Here is a 22569-nt window from a genome sequence, read left to right on the forward strand (position 1 = left end):
AGGAATAGGAAAGTTAGGAAGTGGTGCTTATACAAATAAGGAAATAACTAAAGTTTTAGATATGCTCAGATTGAAGCAGAAGGAAGTCTATATGGAAATTTTGAGGCAATATTAGATTCTAGGTTCCTGGAGCTGGAGATAGAAATTCGGGAGTCTTAGTAGTAGTCAATTATTGTTTGTAGTCTGTTGTAATCTTTTTTGTATTTAGAGTCTCATATCTTTTCAACTTATTAACTCTCTCATCCTGTCATCTGTAAATTTGACAAGCATATCATTTTATGCCTTCATCAAAGAAGAGTTGAGGGCGGCACCCCGGGTCCGGCCGGGACTCCCGTGCCCACTGGGCCCGCCGGACCTGGACCATGGGGCCCCAGACGCTGCTGCCGCTGCTGCTCCTGTTGGCGCCGGCCCGGCCTGCCACCCTGCTCGCGCCCCGGCTGCCCCCCGCAAAGAGCCGGCGCGCGTGGCGCACTTCATGGTCCATGCCATCACCTGGGGCGCGCTGGGCACCATCTCCTCGGTGCCCGCCATGCGCGGGCGGCCCTTCACCAATGTCTTCTCCCTCAGCGACGGGCCGGAGGGCGCGAGCAGCGACATGCCCTACTTCTACCTCAGCCCGCTCCAGATGTTGGTGGGGGACCTGCAGGTGAATCCAAATGCCACTTTGACAGTGACTTTAGCTCAAACTGATTATTGCAAGACACAAGATTTGATCCTCAAAGTCCCCTTTGTGCTCATGTAATGCTGTCAGGATCAATCACTAAGGTGAATGATACAGAAGAAATGACCTTTGCAAAAAAAGTCATTATTCAGTCGTCACCCTGAAATGGAATCATGGCCTTCAGATCATAACTGGTTCTTTGCTAAATTGGCTATATCCAACATCTGGGTCATAGACTACTTTGGTGGAGCCAAAATAGTTACACCTGAAGAATATTATAAAGCTAAACCTTAGTAAGGAGGAATATGGTCAGTTCTGTAATTCCATCAAGATACTTGACTCACTTTGTTTGGGATACATAGAAAAACTGCTTAAAGTTTTTGTCTGAATAGTTTTGGTAAAAAAAAGCTTATCTGCATATGCTTAATATTTAAATCAAAGATTTGCTGTGAGAAATTTAGATTTAAGAATTTTTTGACATTTTGAAATTTTTTATAAAGAAATATATCATTAAGGAATCTTGGTTCCTCTGAGTATTCATTTAGTCTTCCTTTAGTTTTCCCAGGAACAAAAGTTGCACATTGAATCGGCCTTTGAGATTGAAAACTGTTTTAGCTTATATCATTTGTTCCTGGGAATCTCTTTGCTCACCATACCGACTGTTCACTACTTAACTGAAGCCTCTGAACAGGCTGAAAATAGTTTAATTTGTTCATATGCCAGAGGTGCCTGAATCTTTTCAAAGAGAAAAACTATTTATTTAAACTCAAATGGAGCTTCATACAGCTAATCAGTCTATTATGGTGATTGGGGGGTGGGGAGAGTTGCAGGAACAAAGCAGTTGTGACAATAATATAGAATCAAGTAGACATGAAATTTTTCCTGTTTGATTTTACCCATTTTATTTCTTCCTTAAGTTTCCTTCCCCCCCTTAAAAAAATAGATGTTTTATCTATTAAATGTAAGGTGAGGAAATTTGTGGATAAATATTGAGATCCTTATTAATGAGATTAGTCCATGTTTTCAGATGCTGTATCAGACATGATTTTACCCATTCTACAATGTCCTTTAACTGTGATTTATATCCTTTCTTACTTTTAGCAAGCAGGGTCATTTAGGTTTCTTTAGTTGGTCTTTTCAAACTCTGTTAAAAGAAGCTATAAGAAGGGAAGAGTGAGTAGATAAAGAAAAGGAAAATTTTTTTCCTCAAATAAAATGTAATGGGAAACATTTATAATGATTATAAAAAATAAATCTGAATATTTTTGAAAAACCTGAAGAGCTATTATCTTGAATGGTATGAGGGATAATGTGGTGCAGAGGCCAGGACGAGTTGGCTTCAGAGCTCACCCCTGAGATGGACATACTTTCTATAGGACCTTGGACATGAGTAATTTTATTTTTCAATTAGGCAACTCTCATACAGCTGTAAGCTGCAGAGAACGTGCCAATCTGGTAGAACTGGTAGAAGAAATTTCCTTGTCTGGAAGTTCCCTAAAACAATGAAATCAGAGGTCCAGTTCATATTCCCCTAGTTGAATTGTATGCAATTAGTTATTTCTTTTTTATTTCGTCCTAAATATCATAGACTAAAATATTATTTTCTAAATCTCCAATAGTCATTTTCTGACAATTCATTTGAAGGTATATGTAAACAGTAGCAATATTGACACAGTATTTCTTAGGTTCCCTTCATAGCTGTGTTATTGATTCATTTGAAAAAATGCTTTATTAATAGTTGTCTAAATCATCATCAAGGGAAAGAAATAGAATGAAACCTTACAAACATCAAAAGATCAGGTCCTATTACAGATTTGCCTTACCCTGAATTCTGTCTTGCAATGAATAGTAACCATTCAACAAATATTTGTACTACAAATTGATTGCTCTTGAGGTTCCAGTGAACTTATGTAACTCAGGGAAATACAATCTGAAAGGATTTTGAGACTCTTCAAATGAAATAGGTTTTTAGAAGCCTACCAGCTATCTTTCTTATAATGTTATAAAGAAAAGAAAATTACTCATTTACTAAATGCAGAAATAATTTCAGTAGATTCTCTAGAATTCCTTTTGAAGTATTATATGTTGAAAGATAAATGCTAAATTCAAAAACTGCAGCAAAAAATGAATTTATCTGAAAACCATAAAACTGATTTATATTAATCATGCTCAAATAATGCTTAAAAATGTTTTCTGTTAAATTTCATTATTATGTCAGTCTTTCAAAGTACTAATAATTAAAATTTATTCTTTAACGAAAAAAAAGTTGAGCATTTTTATTGGCAATGGAAAGAACAAAGGAGAAATCTAAAGGATCAGATTACTCCTGATTTAAGGATGGGATTAAGGAAAGAGGGCCATCTGGAGTGGTCTGAGAGCTTAAGGAAATCTTGCTCTGTACAGTGTCATAGAAGATCAGGCAGAGGATGATAAAGTATTACAAAGGAGAGAAGATGAAGGATGAGAACTTAGAAAAGTCAGTCAATATTCAGCTGCTGAGATAACCAGTAACATGAGAAACTTAGGGGAAAGAAGCCAGATAGCAAGCCTTAAAAGAATAGGTAAAGAAGTGATCAGTGTATATAATATGCTTTTTTTAAAAAAGAAATTTGGCAGTGAAGAAGGTGAGGGAAATAACATACTAGTTTTAGTAGAGTTAGAGGTTGAGGAAAGATTTTCTTAGCATAAGGAAGACCTAAGATTTTTTTCTTAGGCAGAGGGGAAAGAGAAAGTGAAGTGGGAGAGGTAGAAAATAATAGGAGAAAGAAAGACTGAAGCAAGTTGTTGGGGGAATTGAGAAGGGTGGAACTGGCTAGACTTGGCTAGGGGTCTAATCATTTCTTCTAAGGTAGGAGGGAAGAAGAAGAAAGAAGATAACTGACAATGTGGGTCGGGTTTCTTAATCCCAAAGGATTTATGGATAGATTTCAGGGGTATCATAAATTTGGATAAGGAAAAAAACTCTACATCTTTATTTCAATATAACTGGTTTTCTTTGTAATCCTATGTATTTAGAGAATGAGTCAACAGGTTTCATGAAACTGACAAAGGCATTCATAGCACAAAAAAAGGTTAAGTACTCCTAATTGTAAATATTGAAATGTAAAGGACTGTGAGTTGAAAACATTTCTAATGCATGGTCTGGTTCTCACTAAAATAGTAGATGAATATAATAATTATTTTTTCTTTTCTATCAACATTTTAAAAAATGTCTTAGATTCCATCATTATGCTTCAATGACAGAATTACATTAATTTTCAAAAAATTATGTACACAAGAGAGGATCCTGAAAGCTGTTGGTTTTGATTTTCAGGTAGAATGATGTTGCTTTAGTATGTCTTCTCTGGTCTACCTTGAGTACATTGATTGGCCTTGCTTGGTCTTGTTTTTGAATGGTTCTATAAGTATTTGGCATGCCCCAAGAGATGATAAACATGGAAAGATGCACAAATTTTCAAGATAGGTTAAATAATATGTCAGCTAAAGTTTTGCCTGTGGTTATACTGGTTGTTACCTATTCTGAATCCCTAGACCAGAGTGTGAAGAGAACTATATAGAAATCTTCAGGAAAAGAGTCAGATTTTCATGATCTCATAAGAATTGAATGACATGATTTGCTTCTATCAGGACATTCCATGACTGAATTGGGAGGGAGGACTCTACTTTGTAAATTCTTCATTCAGCAAATGTTGATTAAACACCTATTTTATGTTTTGGATACAGTGACAGAAATAGTGGGATTGGATGTCCTAGAGATTGATCTCATTTTCTTTACCCCACCTTCCAAATTTCTCTTTTTACTGAAGGTATCATCATCCTCAATCATCTAGTTTTGCAACTTTGGTGTTCTCTTTGACTCCTCCCAGACCCCATCCCCAATCCCATCCCTTGTCAAATCCAGTGGCTTCTGCCTTCTACCTGTGCTGCCCCCCTTCCCCCTCCTGTTGCACCCTCATGCAAGCCCTCCTTACCTTACAGCTTGACAATTAGAGGCTCCTTTGGTGGGTCTCCCCGCTTCAAGCCTCTTCCTACTTCAGTCCATCCTCTTGAATAATTCAGCTGCTAAAATGATTTGTGTAAGGCACAGGCCTGAACATGTTACCCGCCCCCCCACCCCCACCCCAGAAGGCTTCCTCTTGTACAAAGGAGGTCATATAATTGCCTTTACTTCTTATAGTCTAATAAAGTATGCATTTGTATCATCCTTGACAGTTTACAAAATACTTTGGATAAGTGGAGAGTGCTGAATTTGGACTTTAAAGAGACTTCTACCATCAGCACCTACTAGTTATAAAGTAAAAAGTCACATAACTTTCTTGAGTCTTGATCTGATGATCTTTAAAATGGGAATAATAATTCCTATAGTACCTATCTCTTAGGGTTATTTGGAATGTTCAGTGAGATTTGTCCAAAGCATGTTGTAAATTTTAAAGTCTTTTTATTAATGTTAGCTCTTTTTATGTGTTTTGTTCCATTTGTTGCTCACATATTAATCCATTGAGGTAGTCGTGTATAGCTTAATACCAATTTAAATAAAAGAAATTGAAGCTAAGAGAAATTGCCTTATTCACTCTCACATGCCAAGTCTAGCTAGGACTAGAGCTCAGATCATCTAACTTGTAGGCCTGTTTTCTTTTCATGTTTCCTAAGTAAGAAAGAGCCAGTGTTTCTTCCATGGTTTTAAAAATAGTTGTTTTTCTTTGCACAAAGAGTTATTTTTCTTTGTACAGTCTACATGTTCAGATTTATTCTTTTGATAAAATATTATGTAGGTTAATCTGTGTTTTACTAAATATTGATGAAATAAGTTAACTTCTTTGCAAAACAATCCCTGCGTTCGTCCATGTAGCAGCAAATTGAGGTATCAATGCTAATTATTTTGGAGGTGTTACCTTTCTTAGCTTTACTTCATAGATAGTTGTAATTGATATTTGAAGTAAAATATATGCAAAGGTATTGTTTTCATCAAAAATAGAACTTTAGAAAACTAGTTTTCATTTTATGATTGCTCCTTGATTTTACCAAGGTACAAAAAGTACTCATTAGGATTCGTATGTATTGTACTATTCAGGTCAGAGAAAGATACTGCTATGTTTGATAGAAACTTTTCACAAATTAGTTTTTAGTTACTTTTTAGTTCTTCAATCTCACTGAACTTCCATGAGAAGTTTTCTTAGAAAGTTCTAAAAGAAAATTTACTTGAAATTAATTTTTATTGACTAAGATTTATATTACTTTGGTGTGACATCACTTGTTAGTATTTTGCATCTCCATGTGTTTCTCCATCTCCATGACTTTATGTATGTCCTTTTCTGTGCCTAAGATGTCACTTTGCAATTCTGCCTGTAAATTCCTGTTTAGTCTTTAAAACTAAGCTCATGTCATTCTTTCCATTAAGTCTGGTATTGGGATTTTAAAATATAAATATTCATAGGGAATTGTTTGGCTAAGAGTGTATCTAACAAAGATTGGAAATCACATATCTATATTTCTTTCTATTTATCTATCTCTACCTATATTCTTGCAAATCTAATTACAAAGAGATTTTAAATTGAAAAGGAGGAAGAAGGGAAAAAACTAATTATGAATATCTCCCAAACTAGGAGTCTGTACTTTGGAATTTCACAGAATGCAAAGTTCAAGAAAGGAGCTAGATTTAAGCATTTACAATACAGGTACTGAACAAGTTAAGTAAAGATTCTAATAGAAAAAGAAAAATCCCATAAGGATGACTAAGGATTAGTAAGGGTGTTCTGTCCATTTTTTATAAAATTCTTATAAAACATAAAATTCATCTGATGCTGCTTCTTTTACCTCTTCCTTAGTGTTTGTATATTCTTCTCACACATCCCGATTATGAGAAATAGTAAATTCTACTCTCTTCTTCCTCCTTTGTACATGGTTGTATTTGTGCTCCTTTCATCTCTTTCTTTAGAACCGATCCTCCTCATCCCCTCTGTTTTTCTTATTTCACTCTGTCCATACCCTTGGAAGATAATAAGGATCTGAAACCTGAACCAGATGTAAATGTAATTGAGAAATATTTAATGAAATAAATAAAAATACAGTAGAACATTATGTTAATAGTTTTATAAGTCAATATGTAGCCTGCTGATTTCCTTATTTACAGTTTAATGGCCCCTGTGTCTTTTTGAGTTTAATACTTCTGCTATAGACCACATCTCCAATCAAAGACCAACTCTTTCTCCTCATATTTACCCTAGGGTTGAGCCACTTTGATTGGTGGATGAAAGCGTAAAAAACTCAACTAACTAGTTGACCTCAGACTGCTTTATATTTCATTTACCAGTAAACCAGGATGTCTTGGTAACTGCCTTGCCATACTGAAAAGGATGTGAAAATTGTGACTGCATTATGCCCTTATTTTATAAATCCTTTGACTTCCCAGACCAGAACACCCTTTATTGTCCACCAAGCCTTTTATACTTTGTAATTCCCCTATTAGAAGAGAAACTCCTTGAGAGCAGAGATAATCAAATCTTTTTATTTTTTTATCCTTAGAGAGTAATACAAAATACAGTATCTGACCATAGAAAACCTTAAATCATGCCTTTTCATCTATGTACAATGAGAATTAAACAAAAGATTTTGAACTTTATGTAAATAGACATTGGTGCTTCCCTGGAGATTTGATATTATATTTAACCTTCATAATTCGTAATTTTTAAATGACAGAGATGTTCCTGAAGGTTTCCATGGTCATTTAGAATGTACTTTTTCATAATTTCTGATTAATTTTCAGTGAACAATGTAACTCCTAACTTTAGCTTTTAAAAATTTATAGCCTCAACTTGGAAATATAAAGGACCAATAGAAAAAGGGAAAAGGAAAAAAACACCTTTTTATTTTCAAAAATCATTTTTGAAAAATTGAAAATATTTTTAATTATGTTGATTTAATTTAATTAAATTTAATTAAATTTCATTTATGTTGATCTGTATCTTTAAGTTCATGTATTGCAATGAAGCTTTTATTCTTCCTTACCTGGTTTCTAAATATTATATAAATGAAAAAAAATTAAATGTATTTTGGGGCCCCAAATTCCCTATCTTAAAATGAGGCATTTTGAATTAGGTGATTTCTAAAGGTCAATAATTTTGGGGGGGGGCTTTTTGGTGGGGGGAAGGCAGTGGAGTTAAATGTCTTGCCCAAGGTCATATAGCTAGGTAATTAAGTGTCTGAGTTCAAATTTGAACTCAGGTCTTCCTGACTCCAGGGCTGGTGCTCTATTCCCTGTGCCATCTAGCTGCCCCATAATAACTCTTTAATCATTCTATATCAAATCATTACAATTAGGGGCGGCTAGGTGGCGTAGTGGATAAAGCACCGGCCTTGGAGTCAGGAGTACCTGAGTTCAAATCCAGTCTCAGACATTTAATAATTACCTAGCTGTGTGGCCTTGGGCAAGCCACTTAATCCCATTTGCCTTGGCAAAAACCTAAAAAAATAAAAAAAAAATAAAAATCATTACAATTATTTAATGTTGTGATCATGTATTTCTGCCTTCAGGGAGACCTTTCTCTATGTGTTTTCCTGGGTCTTTGGATCTGAAAAGTAGATCTGTCCTTTGTTTATGATAATTATAATCATTTATATAGTGTTTTATACAGACAGAAGACTTAATTAATTACTTTACTTGACTTTCACAATCCCACCACTGTAAGTGCTAGTATCTCTTTTATAAATGAATAGATTAGGTTTTGATTTGCTCAAGATCATGGGGTGGAAAAATTGCACAACTAGACTCCAAATAACTTTTTTTTAAAAAAAATTCCAGGGGCTGCTAGGTGGAGCAGTGGATAAATCACCAGCCCTGGAGTCAGGAGTACCTGGGTTCAAATCTGGTCTCAGACACTTAATAATTACCTAGCTGTGTGGCCTTGGGCAAGCCACTTAACCTCATTTGCCTTGCAAAAACCTAAAAAAAAATTTTCAAATTTATTCTCTTTATTGGAGCAAAAATGATGATAATTTATTAGGTTAGACTTTTATATGCTCCTTGTAAGCTGACAAAAGCCTAAGGGTAGAGTCCTTGAAGTTAAGCAGCAGCTTATGGTTCCAATCCTATTGAAATTTCTAAACATTTGAATTCTAATTCAGTAAGTAAATTTGTAATTATAGCTCTGTATTTAATTTCTTATATATGATTTTTAGCAGGCTGATTTATTCAAATAGAAAATTCATATATCATTTTAATATTCCTAAACTAGTAAAATAAAGGTAGTGTTGCATATGGAAGTAACAAAATCTGGGTTCAAATCCTGTCTTTGACAATTACTGACTCTGAGATCTTGGTCATGACATTTAGTCTCTGAATCTCAAACAATTCTTTAAGGAAGTTATAAACAGTATATATCTGGGAGATTGAAGGAAAGACAGGATTGATAAAAAGGATTTCACTTTTATCAATATCAAGAATATGCTGTCTTGATATAAACTGGTAAAATACTTTTAAATCCAATAATTATAGTTATGGCCAGGTAGTACAGTGGACAGAGCACCAGTCCTGGAGCCAGGAGCACCCGAGCCCATATCGAACCCCGTACACCCAACAATCACCCAGCCACCCCCAACCCCACTGCCCTGCATAAACCAAAAAAGGACAAAAAAAAGATCTAAAATAAAATAAAATATTAATAATAGTAGGAGCGGCTGGGTGGCGGACAGAGCACTGGCCCTTGAGCCAGGAATACCCAGGTCTGAATCTGGCCTCAGACACCCAACAATCACCCTGCCATGTGGCCCCAGGCAGACCCCAGCCCCATTTGCCTTGCACACACCCCCCCCCAATTACTAATACTAAAAATTGTGCTTCAGTCTGTGTTCCAACACCACCAATTCTGTCACGGGTGGATCACATTCTTTATGGTAAGTCCATCACAAAAGTTACTTCCATATTTTTCCACTGTTGCCATTGCTGATCGCAACTCCCTCCTTTCGTATTTCTCCACTACCATATACTATATTTTCTCTCTCCTTTCACTCTGACTCTGCTGTAGGGTAGCTGAGTGGTGCAGCAGACAGATCCCTGGCCCTGGGTCCAAGAGGCCCTGAGCCGCACCCCCCCCCCCCCACTACCCCTTAGTCCCAGCATCCACCTGGCCCTATGGTCCCAGACAGGCCATCCAATCCCAGCCCCATGCAAGAAGTACAAAAGAAAATGCATTATATCTGACCACTCTCCCCCCATGGTCCATCCTCTCCTCCTTCATTCACATCCCCCCCCTTCCCCCTGTCCCCCCTCTCTCCTTCTTACTCCAGATGTCTACACCCCATTGAGTACATATGCTGTTTCCTCTCCTAGCCACCTCTGATGAGAGCAAAGATTCCCTCATTCTCCCTTGCCTTCCCCCCTTCCATATCATTGCAATAGCTAATTGTAATGAAGGAAAATCTTATTATATTATGAAATATCTTGGCCTATTCCCCTTCTCCTTTTTCTTTCAAACTTTACATTTCCCTTTTTCCTATTGACTCCATTTTTACACCACATTTTATCTTCAAATTCAGCTTTCTCCTGTGCTTCATCTATAAAAGCTTCTTCTACCTGCTCTCTTAATTGAGAAGGTTCATATGAGTATTATCAGTGTCATTTTTCTATACAGGAATACATGCAGTTCATTCTCATTAAATCCCTCATATTTTCCCCTTCTCCTCCAATCTCTATGCTTCACCTGAGTCCTGTATTTGAAGATCAAACCTTCTGTACAGCTCTGGCCATTCCAACAGGAACATTTGAAATTCCCCTGGTTCATTGAAAGTCCATCTTTTTCCCTGGAAGAGGACATTCAGTTTTGCTGGGTAGTTGATTTTCGGTTGCATTCCAAGCTCTTTTGCCTTCCAGAATATTATATTCCAAGCCCTACGAGCTTTTAATGTAGTTGCTGCTAAGTCCTGTGAGATCCTGACTGCAGCTCCATGATATTTGAACTGTGTCCTTCTGGCTGCTTGTAATATTTTCTCTTTGACTTGGGAGTTCTGGAACTTGGCTATAATATTCCTGGGGGTTGGTTTTTTTGGTATCTCTTTCTCGGGGGGATTGGTGGATTCTCTCCATTTCTATTTTGCCCTCTGCTTCTAGGATATCAGGGCAATTTTCCTGTAGTAATTCTTTGAAAGTGATGTCAAGGCTCTTTTCCTGATCATGACTTTCAGGTATTGCAATAATTTTAAAATTATCTTTCCTAAATCTGTTTTCCATATCAGTTGTTTTTTCAATGAGATGTTTCACATTTTCTTCTGATTTTTCATTCTTTTCATCAATCTCCCTGAGTTCTATTCTTTGTCTGAAGGATTTGTTTTTCTCCGAGAGCTTTCTTTTCTCTTTTTCCATCTGGCCAATTCTGCTTTTTAAAGCATTCTTCTCCTCCATAACTTTTTGAACTGTTTTGTCCATTTGACCTAAGCTGGTTTTTAGCATGCTATTTTCTTCAGCATTTTTTTTTTTTTTTTTTGGATTTCCTTGACTAAGCTGCTGACTTCATTTTCATGTTTTTCCTGCTTCTCTCATTTCTTTTCCCAGCTTCTAACTCCTTCATTTGATTTTCAAAGTCTTTTTTAAGCTCTGTCACAACCTGAGCCTGATTTCTGTTTTTCTTGGAGTCTAAATTTAGATGCAGGAGCTTGTGCTTCCTCATCTTCAGACTGAGTATATTGATCCTTCCTGGGATCATAGATAACGTATTTCTCAATGGTGTTCCTCTTTTTTCTCTGCTTGCTCATTTTCCCAGCCTAAGCCTGTTTTGGGGTACATGCTTCCTGAGCTTTTTGGGACACTCTCACAAGGGTGTCCCTGTGTGAGGCTCTGTCCTCCCTCCTGGTCTGTAAATGACCATATGCGTGCAGGGCAGGGGCCTGCTGTTCTATGGGGGGGCCTAGACTGCGATCGGGATCTGAATGTGGTCAGAGCCCCAGAGTCCTGTTCCAGGGGCAGAGGACAGAGCTCAGCAGTCTCTCTTCACTCCCCTCCCTCAGCTCAATGGGCTCATGCCCTGGGGGCTCCTGCTTACCGGCTCCGCCTGCTTCTGTTTTCTGGATCTGGACTGCCTTGGCCATGTGGCTCCCTGTGTGCTCTGAGGGCTGGACTCCACATGCTCGCTCTGGCAGAGGTCCCCTGCTGTTAACCCACTTTTTGCCCGGTGCTTCCCAGGGCATAGGTTAGGAAACTCCCGCAGCTCCTAGTGCCCTGGGGCTGCTTCCGGAAGGCTGAAGTTCTTTCGCTCTGGTGGGCCACCCCTCTGGCTAGCTTCCCCTCTCACCCCGGGGAGCAGAGCCTTTCTGCTCTTTTCCAGGTCACCTTGGGTTGGAGAATTGCCTCATTGGATCCCTCTGTGGGTTCTGTCTCTTAAATTTAGTTAAGAGTCCTTAGTTTAGAAGTTTTATGAGAGAGAGCCCAAGACACAATTCGCTCTTGTTGGGTGGGATCTCCTTCAGGAATGTGATTGGTGAATTCCCTCAATTTCTATTTTATCTTCTGCTTTTAGGATCCCAGGGCAATTGTGCTATATTATTTCTTTAAAAAAAAAATGAAGTCTAGGCTCTTAGCCTGGTTGTCACTTTCAAGTATCCCAATAATTTTTATATTATCTCTCCCAAATCTGCTTTTGAGGCCAATTGTTTTCCAATGAAATATTTCACATTTTCTTCTAATTTTTACTTTTTTGGGGAATAGTTTTATTTCTTCCTGATTTCTCTCAAAGTCATCAGTTTCCTTTAGTTCCAGTCTGCATTTGAAGGAGTTATTTTTTTGACAGAGCTTTTTTATCTTCTTTTCCAGCTAGCCAATTCTTCTTTTTAAGTCATTCTTCTCCTCATTTGCCTTTTGTGTTGCTTTTTTCCATTTGGCCTAAACTGGTTTTTAACATATTATTTTCTTCAGTATTTTTTTTGTATTTTCACCAAGCTGCTGATTTGGTTTTCATGATTTATGTGCTTTGCTCTCATTTCTCCCCCCAATTTTTCTTCTACCTCCTCTAATTGCTTTTCAAACTCTTTTTTTGAGCTCATCCATAGCCTGAGCCTATTTTCTATTTCTCTTGGAAGTTTTGGATACAGAGGCTTAGAATTTGTCATCTTCTGAATCTTCCATGGGACCAAAGTAATTTTCTATGGTCTGATTTCTTCTTTTTCGTTTGTTTGCTCATTTCCTCAATCTATGACTGATTTACTGCACTTCCAAGGCTGGGGGTGGAGGTTGGGACACCCCCCCCCCCCCAGGGACCTTAATTCCTCCAAGGTCTTATGAGAGGCTCTGACTGCTCTCTTGCCTGAGCTTTGGGATGTGGATGATCACAGGCCCTCCCTTCTGCCCTGGAGCTGTTGGGGGGGGGGGGGAGGCCCTTGCTCAGCCATGGTGGTATGGGAACCCAGACTGCAACCAGGATTTGGGTGTGGGCAAACAGCCGATTCCTGCCTCAAAGAAAACAGAAGAGACCTCTGCAGCCCCCCCCCCCCCCCCCACATCTGAGGGTTGCACTCTGGAGGTGCAGGTTGGCTTCCCCAATTCCCACTGCAGGTTCTCCCCGCAGGGCTGCTCTGAGGCCAGAGCTCGCTCTGCATTCACTCTGGTGTGACAGAGTTCCCTCACCACCCCTTCAAGCTGTTCCCAGTCATCTCTGGGCCAGGAGGTCTGGAAACTGTCCCCTCTGCCATGGACCCAAGTACCCCCAGGGATCTGGGCACTCCTCTGGCTGAGCTGTGCTGCGGCTGTACTTGCAGTGGCTTTTTCAAATCCTTGGTCCCTGTGAAACAGACCTTTTTCCAAGGAACTTGAAAAGTTTTTAACATTCATCCATATGCACGTGTATATTTTTAAGTTAAAAATTTACCTTCACCCTCCCTTCCCACCCTTCTCCCCTTAGCAGTGAGCACTCAAGGTTAATATTGTATATACACATTTGTGTTAAACATGTTTACAGATTAGTCTTTTTTCAGTATGAGGAATTAGGATTAAGAAAAAAATGCATAAAGGGTGTTTTTTTTAAAAAGTGAATGTAGTGTTCATCAGATTCTGAAGGGTTTTTGTTTTTCTTCCTCTGGTTGGGAATAACATTGCCCATAGCCAATTTAATAGGATTGTCCTAGGTCTCTGAACTGCTGAGAGGAGCTGCATCCATTAAGGTTGATCAGATCACAATGTTGTTGTTAATGTGTACATTGTTCTCTTGGTTCTGCTCCCTTCACTCAACATCAGATCCTGCAACTCATTCCATGCTTCTCTAGAGTCCGACCATTTATGGTTTCTTATAGAAAAATAGCATACCATAACTTGTTCACCCATTCTCTAAATGCATCCCTCAATTTCTAATTCTTTGCCACTACAAAAAGTGCTGCTATGAATATTTTGGAATACTTTTTATGATTTCTTCTGGATATAGGCCTAAAATTGGAATTGCTGGGTCAAAGGGTATGGACGGTTTTATTGCTCTTTGGTCATAGTTCTACATTGCTCTCCAGAATGGTTGGATCCATTCACAACTCCACCAGCAATGTCTTAATGTCCCACTGTTCCCACAACCTCTCCAACATTGATCATTTTCCCTTTTCATTCTCTTAGCCAATATGATAAATGCAAGGTGAAATCTCAGAGTTTTAATTTTCATTTATCTAATCAGTAATGATTTGGAACATTTTTTCATTTAATTATATATAGCTTTAATTTCTTCATTTGAAAACTTGTTCATATCACTGACTAGATTCTCAATGAAAGAGTTATAAGAATTGAAGTTGATAACTTGAAAGTAAAGTGTGTTCAAGGGGATATCAAACATATACAGTATGTGAAATTTCTAGTGGGTTGAGATGAAAACTGAGCCAGGCACTGAGTTCCTTGAGAAAAGAAGAAAATCCTGGGGGTGACTTAAAGATGACTACAAAAAAAAATTCTAGATTGAATTTGCCTCTCTCATAGGATGAGCGAGGAAAAAGTTGATCAACAAAGGACCCTGGTCCCATAGGATTCTAAGATACCAGGCAAAACATCATTGTGAAATGGTGGTATCATCTTCTAGAGTTGCTCGTTCCACACATAGGAGAACTTGGAGTATAAGCAACAAGGAGAGCTATGAAGCACTTGATAATCAGATGTTGAACTCAGGCTTTGTATCATCCCTATAGCCTCTTCCCAAAATGGTGAGTGATAGACAGGCACCTAAAAGGTAGCTTGCACGTGGGACAAACCACTCAACTCCCAGTCTCTGATTCTCCAGGAGCAGAAATGTACGAATCTTTTTGATTCTGAGGCTCAGAGAAGGGAGAAGTGGGTTCCCTCAAAAGACACCCTAGGTCAAGGATATGTGATAAGTACTGTCATCTAAGTCTGAGTACTAGAAAGAAAGGCCCCCTGGTCCTTGAGTCACAGAGTCTCTAGATGGAAACATTATAGCTGTCATGAAGGATTTGAAGGATTGTCCTGTGAAAGGTGGATTAGACTTATTCTATTTGGCCTCATAGGAGTTATATTTACCTTTCATGTTAGGTAAAAAAGCTTCCTCAGCTCTTTTTAAGTAGATAGACTTCCTCTGAAAGTTGGAGAAGTAAGGGTTTCTTCCTTATTTGAAGTCTTTGAGCAAAAGCGAGATGAGGTGACCAGGTAGTGCAGAGTTCCTGACTTGGGATCAACATTTGAATTTGGATCCTGCTTCTAACACTTATTAGCTATGTGATCCTGTACATGAAATTTAACCTCTGTTTTTCTCAGTTTCTTCATCTGTAAAATGGGGATGATAAAAGCATAGACCATCCAGGGGTTGGTATTTGTTAAATGCTTTGTAAACCTTAAAGCACTAGGTAAGCACTAGCTGTCATCATCATTGACACTAGTAATAATATTATTATTTTTAGTTTATGGTAAAGAACACATAGCTTATGAGGTTGCTTCCAACTATCAAAATTCTGTAATTCCGTATTTAAATCTCTCCAACTGCCTACTGATAAATTGAGACTATCTTTGTGAAAAATGCCTAAGGAGAATGAATATCTGAACTTGTGGAGACATACATTCTGCTTCACCTCCTCTTTAAGTTCACTTGTTATAATCTTTCTTGACTTCATATATGATCAAACATCATCAAAATATGATTTGTGCCAATGGTTTGCAAATATGTATACTGGTTTTAAAAAAAAATCCCTGCAAGGGACTCTTCCTGATAATAAATCAAGATCAATATTAGACCAAGAGACTTTTAATAACTTATCCAAAGTTATCTAGTGATGGCTTTGTGGCAGGCTGAGACCAAAATCTAGATCTTTTGACTTCCAGACCATTTTTTTCAGTTTAATACAAAAAAAATAGGAAAAGTTAAAAGTTAATTGGTTTTATTTTCTCCTTAAAATTTAGTTTGCTGTTATGATTTGGTTGGCTTATTTCTTTAAGAAGATTTTTAGGGGCGGCTAGGTGGCGTAGTGGATAAAGCACTGGCCTTGGAGTCAGGAGTACCTGGGTTCAAATCTGGTCTCAGACACTTAATAATTACCTAAGCTGTGTGGCCTTGGGCAAGCCACTTAACCCCATTTGCCTTGCAAAAACCTAAAAAAAAAAAAAAATGAAAAAAAAAGAAGTTATTTTTAAAAGTTTGGATTTTTAATGTCTTTCTTTTGCTTTAAAATTGATACATTGCAAGAAGCTATATCCCTTTATTCTTTTTAGAACTACTCTTGTAGCAGCTAAATTTCTTAAGCCATCATTAAGTAGTTTATGTTTGAAAACTACAAGTCTCTTGGATATGGTCCTCATTTCAACAGACCTATTATACAAAAGGCATAGTTTCAGACCTAAAGGATCTTATATTTTTCTGAGAGGATATAACATATAGATAAATAAACATAATCAGAATCATTTGCTGAAACATTATTATCATATTTTGCCTCACATAGTTCTACTGTGGTCCCTGTTCTCTTCCTTCTTTGTACATCCTGTCTTGGAGATGTCATAAATTCCCATGAGTTTAAACATCATCCCTGTACAAATAAGTCCAACCCAACTCTAGTCAGATTTAAGGAGCTAAGATATAGAGATAATAAGAGTTTATACTATCCATTCCTTAAATTATTTTCTACTGTTTTCTAGTTGGGACATTTTTCTCCAGCCATCCTTTGTTTTCTCAGTCTCCTTTGAAAATATTGTGCTCACCAATACTTGAGATCCTTGTTCTGATACATTTTTCCCTGGGAGTGTTATAGATCCATCCTCATTTCCTCATTAAATCATTTTAGTTTCTCAAGAACCAGCTAAAGTTTCATATTCTTCAATTAACAATTAACAATTATATGTAATTTATTGCACAAGTAATAAACATTAGAGGAAAGGGAAGTAAGATTAGGGGAAAAATTGTAAAACTCAAAATAAATAAAATCTTTAAACATTAGAGGAACCCAGATCATCTAATGATGGAAGCACCTACTAGCTGTCAAGCACTGCTGGTTGCTCCCAAAACAGAGACACAGGAAAGATCAAGAAAGACATCATCTCATGACAGAGGTGACACTGGAGTTAAACTTGAAAGGAAACTAGAGATTTTAAACAAAGGAATGAAGTGCATCCAGGCTTGGGGGGCAGCTCATGCTGTTCACACAGGATGAGAGGACACAGAACACTATGTGTGAGGGAACAGCAGGAGGGCCAGTTTGACTGGATTTAAGTATATGCAAAGTGAAGTTCTATTCCGTAAGGTGAGGAAGGTAAGTTGGAGCCAAGTTGTGAAAGATTTTAAATGCAAAACAGTAGCTTATATTCTATTCTAGATGTAATAGAAAGCTTCTGGAATTTGTTGAGCAGGGGGAGTCCCATGGTCAGACCTAAGCCTTAGGAAATTACTTTGGCAGCAGTATGGAAGAAGGGAAAGGCTGGAGGAGGGGAGCCAAGTAGGAGGCTCTTATGATAGTACCAAAAAACTAGTTCTGTAAATAAAATATTATTTATGTTTAGTTTGCACAGACTACAAGATTTATTTATACTCTAGTTTGTTTCATAATTAATTTTTTGAAGAAACCTATAAAATGTATCTGGAAATTATTAATATCCTTATTTCAAGAATTTTGCACATTGCTCATCAGCAGCTTAATTTTGGAGAAAAAAAGTTTGAATTGCTCCAGAATTGGTGAGAGTATTTTATCAAAAAGGAAGGAAGAAGTTGACTAAAGCATTTTGTTTTAAAACTTGTATTGAAGAGAGGTATTATTCAAAATAATTTGAGAGATATTATTCAAAATAATTATTTTAATAGTAATTTAATAATAATCTAATAGTAAAAAGTTACCCCTATAAAAAGCATGGCATTGCATCTAATGATGATAATGCCTTTTATTTATAAATCAAGTTTTTTCCTTTTACCAAATGCTTTATTTGTATTTTTTATTTTATTTTTTCATAAAATTTACTATGTATATGATAATCATAGAATTGGAAGACATTTCAGAAGCCATTTGAATCCAGCCTCATGTTATATAGATAGCTCTCCAATCATTTGATTCTCTTTTTTCTGTAAAGAACATTTTGGAATTCTATTTATACAAACTTTGTATGTGTCTTCAATCAGCAAACATTTGTTAAGCACCTCCCATGTGCCAGGCAGTGTGCTAAGCACTTCATAGGTGAACTCATATATTATATACATTTGTAGATATGCTATCCCTTCCTCATTTTTGTAAGTTGCAATGATAATAGGAATGTTGATAATTTGGAGATATCTATTTTGAATCCTGCTTCCTCACTGCAGTTGGGACTTTCTTCATGCAATTTCAGTACTGTAAGTCTACTCATGAGAATATCTAGTATTTGGCTCTCACTTCAGAGCGGGTCTTAATTATTTGGTCTCTGTTTTTTTCATATCTGTTTGGGGCATAGCACCTGGATTTCAGTACCAATCCCTACCTATTCTACCTCTTTGAATTTGGACAAAATATTTTCTTCATTTTTGAAATTATGGGGTTGTTTTAGATTAATTTGGGAGGGGGCCTTCCAGATTTAAATCTGTGATTTTTATGGTACTCCCTTGGTCCCTCCATTATCATCCCTGAGTCATTGCTCACTTTTTTGCAAGTTCAGGGAAGGAAAACAGTTCCACCATTAGAGACTTGGGTTCCTATAATGTTTATTACTTATGTGACCTTAGACAAGTCCTTGACCTTCAATTTTCTCATCTATAAAAGAAAGGTTTGAGGGAGAGGGTTCTAAGATCCTTTCTAGATCTGTCATCTTCCTTTGGTGCTTGTTACATGCTGGCACCCATCTATATCCCCTAATAGCAGGGACTGAAAACTACTCATCTCACAAAAAGTAAAGGACCTTTTATAAAGTAAATTAAGTTTATTTTGCAGAAATGGAATTACTCTCACCCTGAAATATTTTTATGGCATGCATTTGTATAAAATCAATCAGCATGTTAATTATCATTTTTATAGTGATTAAAAGATGACATTGTAATTATCATTGAGAAGAAATTTACTAGTAAAAATCTATCAGTTTTTAAATATTATTTTTCCTTGACACTAATACAGCTGAATCTTTTTTGAAAAAAAAGATCCAAACAGCTCTTTAATTTAGAGAATAATGACATGAAATCCTAGAAGATAAAATTTAACCCATTTGGACTTGATGCTGTTTGTGTCTGCTTTTACCCTCTATTCAAACATTTATGAAGAACTTTTCTATGTGCATGGCTCTCAGGTCCTGGGGCTTACAAAATCAGAGTAAAACTCCTTGTCTTCCAAGAAGATAACATTCTACTGAAGGGATACAAATGGATTAAGATGAATATAAGATAATTTGAAGAGGGAGCCTAATACTAAGAGGATCTTAATGGAGCAGTCTGTAAGAAGTGTTACTTGGGTTGAACTTTGAAAGACGCCCCAAGGACTTTAAGAGCAGGAGGGGAGGGTGTACATTCCAGTTATAAGAGACAGATTGTGCAAAGGTATAGAAGTGGGAGATGGATTGCTACAACCTATTTATTACCTCCATGGGTCTCTCGTTCTTTGGGAGACCCTTGGTATAGATTCCTCAGAGATAATGGAAGTTCATGATATATAGCCCTATATCATCAGAACATTGCTGTTGCCATTTCCTTCTCTAACTCTTGTTACAGATGAGGAGTGGCAAATAGGGTGAAGTGACTTGCCTAGAGTAACATAACTAGAAGTCTCTGAGGTAAGATTTGAACTCAGATAGATGAGTTTCCTTGACTCCAGGTCCAGTCCTCTAGCCCCTGTGCCACCTAGCTCTCCGAATCAGAACAGTATTGATGTTTACAAGTTAAGGTTTGTTTCTAGGAAATTCATGGAAGCAACATAAGTATGATGTAGTTTACCAAATAATGTGGAGTCTCCTCTCCTCTATTAAGTTTTGGGCCCAGATCATTTTCATTGAAATAGCTCTTCTAGTATATGTATTAATGGACCAGCTCAAAGGACTGTCCGTCCAACCAAATGTCACATTTACTTGATTCTTCCTATGTGAAGAATTATAATAAACAACTTTTGCTTATTTAAGGGAAGCTTTTTCCTCCTCTCCAAGTAGAAGTTCAGTAATCAGACCTCACTTATTCAGAATAATGAGTAAATGAATTGGAATACACTGCTGAATATATTAGTCCACTACTCACTTCCTTTGTGTTTCCAAGTCCAGTTTTTAAGGACCTCATTGTCTTCATCTATAGGAGTTAAACTAATGTGGGAGAATTATCACTTTATATTATAATGCTTCACTTTAAGTAATGCTTAATTCTTGAAAAAAATCTTTAAAATGAGTTTAATGCCTACACTTAATATTTTCACATAACAGATTAGACTAAAAACAAACTCTTATTTTCACCTCAATTTTATGTGAATTTAGCAATTTCATAAATCATTTATTTTGTGATGGTAGCATTGTTTGCTGTCTGTAAGTGGGAACAATATTAGATATAATAGATTATTGATTTTCTTGCATGTTTTTAAATTGCTTCATTACTCAAATTAAAATTTGAGCTTTGTCTTTTAATTCTTTGCTAGTCTCATAGAACTATTAAAAGTATTTAATAGCCTCTCCTGCACAACAGTATTTCTAAAAATAAACTCAAGTTGTAGGTAAGCAGAGTTGATCTACATTTGAACTTTGATTCTCAAATTAGATTTATGGATGTTAATTTTGTTTATTGATTATTCATATTTTACACATGTTTTTATTTATACTTATTTTTTTCCATTTATCTCTCATGGACCATCGTAGAAGAAAATAATTGAACTATAAAAACTATATTGAACTATAGAAAACATGAATTATAAATGAGAATTATTTTTGTATTACAACTGAGATTAGCAGTCAAATGATTATTGATTTTGGCATACAGAAGTGGGAAAAACTATATGATTGATTTTGATCTGTCTGTGTCTCCTTACAATGTGCACACTGTATTGAAACAATTCAGATACCAAAATAAATAGATTTGCTGTGTGCTTGTGGTGCTGTTGGTAGTTGTTGTGTTTGCTCCTTAGAGTCCTCCCCCACCTCCCTTTATCACCTTGGTGCTGGACTTAGTGCAGTCACCTGATTGGCTTTAGTCCTACTGTAGTAAAGAACTCCTGAACACCAAGAAATTCACCGACTTCATACCATCCACCTCCTTTCCCCCCTCCCCACCAAGTAACAAGGATGTGCCACCATATCCAACTTTCCAAACAGCAAACAAACTATTACTGGGCACCACAACTTAAGGAAAAGACCCCACAAGCTATAATTCTATTTGAGAGATACAAAGAGACAAACCTTGGTATAGATAATCACTAAACTAGAATAGTAATAAAGAAGTTATAGGTAACTTTTATGTATAAATTTGTTTATTTTTTTAAGGCAATGGGGTTAAGTGTCTGAGACTGGATTTGAACTCAGGTCCTCCTGAGTCCAGGACTGGTGCTCTATCCACTGCACCATCTTGCTGCCCCTATTTATTCTTTGAGAGGAAAAAAATCTGACATTTTTTCCTTTCTGAAGTACTTTGGAAGCTTCCCCCCCCCATCACCCAAATCTGTAATTTCATTGGCTTAAAATACTCACCCTATAAAAATTAAGTGTTAAAGTAAAAGATTATAATAAAAGGAAGTTTCATCTTAGAAAGTTGCTTAGGGGCATTGAATGACTCGGTATGCCCTTGGTCTAATCTCATATGTATTAGGATCAAGATTTAGACCCAAGGGATAAGCTAGGTAGTGTAGTAGATAGAGACCCACCCTGGGGATCAGGAGGACCTGAGTTCAAATCCAGTCTCAAATACTTAATAATTACCTAGCTCTAAAGTTTTGACTCTCTTTCCTCTGTTCCTGAATAATCTTGGAAATAAGTTGTTTCTATAAAATCTGTTGCCACACTGTGGTTCTCTCTAGGAATTAGAGCCATTTCTGATTCTCCCCAAGCTCTAATGATTTTATTGTTTGTTTTTTCTGTTTTTAGATTATTTCAGGGCTTTCCTGGAGCACTTTACACCCTATCCTTTGCTTTTAAGTTATATTTTGCATTTTATTACAGCATTTTCAGTTTCCCTAGTATGTTATAAAATTATTGAGGATAAGAATTATATTCTATTTATTTTTATATCTAATTCTCAACAAATACAGAATTTTTAACATAATGAGTACTTAACAAATATCTGTTGAATTGCATTTAATTCTTTTAGTTTCCTAATAATTTGTGAATAGAGGGTATCTGGTGTATACCAGAGTCAAGCTGGAATCACAGACTAGTTTCACATGGAATAATTAATATATTGAATTAGGGAACTACCTTGATAGCTTCTGATTTCTTAACAGTAATTGTTGGTATAGCTTAATGTTCATGTATTTAATAATAGTTCTTATAAAGATATTCCTAAAAATGATTCTGTTGTAATGCATGCATTTTTAAAATAAATGTTTCCTTT

General features: G+C 36.7%; 1 protein-coding gene and 1 pseudogene across 3 annotated transcripts in view; both read left to right on the forward strand.

The window, feature by feature from the left end:
* Positions 1-22569, forward strand: part of LIFR (LIF receptor subunit alpha) — an 89224-nt gene that overhangs the window by 11067 nt on the left and 55588 nt on the right. The window lies entirely within an intron of this gene.
* On the forward strand, positions 363-22569 carry LOC141499043 (protein CREG1 pseudogene; annotated as a pseudogene).

The sequence above is a fragment of the Macrotis lagotis genome, chromosome X (assembly GCF_037893015.1).
Source record: "Macrotis lagotis isolate mMagLag1 chromosome X, bilby.v1.9.chrom.fasta, whole genome shotgun sequence".
NCBI lineage: Eukaryota > Metazoa > Chordata > Mammalia > Peramelemorphia > Peramelidae > Macrotis > Macrotis lagotis.